Source organism: Trichechus manatus, unplaced genomic scaffold, assembly GCF_000243295.1.
Source record: "Trichechus manatus latirostris isolate Lorelei unplaced genomic scaffold, TriManLat1.0 scaffold00074, whole genome shotgun sequence".
Classification (NCBI taxonomy): Eukaryota; Metazoa; Chordata; class Mammalia; order Sirenia; family Trichechidae; genus Trichechus; species Trichechus manatus.
Window position 1 is genome coordinate 13,164,246 of NW_004444010.1, and position 1,631 is coordinate 13,165,876.

A 1,631-nucleotide genomic window follows, 5' to 3' on the forward strand; every position below is an offset into this window, starting at 1 on the left:
CATGGCATTGATTGTGGATCCAAGTAAAATGAAATCCTTGACAACCTCAATACTTTCTCTGTTTATCATGATGTTGCTTATTGGCCCAGTTGTGAGAATTTTTGTTTTCTTTATGTTGAGGTAAATCCATACTGAAGGCTGTGGTCTTTGATCTTCATCAGTAAGTGCTTCAAGTTCTCTTTGCTTTCTACAAGCAAGGTTGGGTTATCTGCATATCATAGGTTGTTAAAGAGTTTTCCTCCAATCCTGATGCTACATTCTTCTTCATATAGGCATAAACCAAAAAAAAAACACCAAACCCATTGTCATCAAGTCAATTCCGACTCATAGTGACCCTACAGGACAGAGTAGAACTGCCCCATAGTGTTTTCAAGGAGCAACTGGTGGATTTGAACTACCGACCTTTTGGTTAGCAGCTGAGCTCTTAACCACGGCACCACCAGGGCTCCTCATATAGGCATGGCAGGTAGTAAACAATGCAGCTAATATTCAGATTGGCCCCCAAACCTCTGTTCTTTCTATCACCCCAGGACATACCAGTGGGCTTAACTCTCATCACAGAGTTGGTTAGAAGTGGAATTCCTGAGGCAGGTAAAGAAATATAAGAATTCCAGAAAGAAGATTAAGTGCTTCATGTCACAGAGATGTTATGAATTTTGTGATATCTATTTAGCACAGTGGTTAAGAGCTCAGGCTGCTAAGCAAAAGGTTTGCAGTTCAAATCCAAGCCGTTCCTTGGAAACCCTATGGGGCAGTTCTACTTTCTATAGGGTCACTATGAGTCAGAACAGACTCCACGGCAATAGGTTTTTGTTTTGTTTTTTTATATACAGAGTGGGTTGTCCTAACTGTGCCCCAAATGGAATTTGGGATTTGGCTGTTTGCTATGGTAGCACCTGTCAGGCTCCTATTTGCTGGAGTTGATATGCGTAGCTGCTTTTACTCTGGAAGGATGAGACAGAAAGTGGTTTTATACTTGAAGTTTGCAGTTGGTGGTGTTAAAGGGAGGAAAATAAGGCAGACAAGAGAATAATTAGAATGTGGTAAATATCATGGTGTCTACCACCTTCCTTCCCTCTTTTCCTAACTTGATGCTTTGGTTTTTAGTCCAACGAAGAGAGAGGTTACAGCCAGAAAATAGAGTAACTATGTTCATTAAAAAACAAACAAATAAACAAATGCTGAGCAAAAGCAGCCCTGCTTCAGGGTCTAGGTAACAAAATAAAGCATGGAGTTGAGGGGAAGACCAAATTTCCCATCATCTCACGTAGTATCAGAGACCACAAGTGCATCATTGGCAGCCAGAGAGTTTGGTGCACCACTTGGTGGTGGCTCTGCCTGGCAGAACAGCCTTCTCCTGTAGGACAGCAACAAATGTGATTGGAACCAGGGAAGACAATGAGCACAATTGTCTTCAACACGTATAAAACGTCTGGGACTCCCATAAAAGATGGCAGGAGATTTGGACAAGAAGGAAGGGGCAGGATGTGCGGAGAGACAGAGGTGCAACAGCCGTGCAGGTAGGGATCCAAGATGTAAGGCCGTTAGGAGGATGGTGTTACTGTGACCCATTTATATTCATGGACTTTGTGAGGCCTGATAATATTCACATATATCCAGTCAGATTTTAC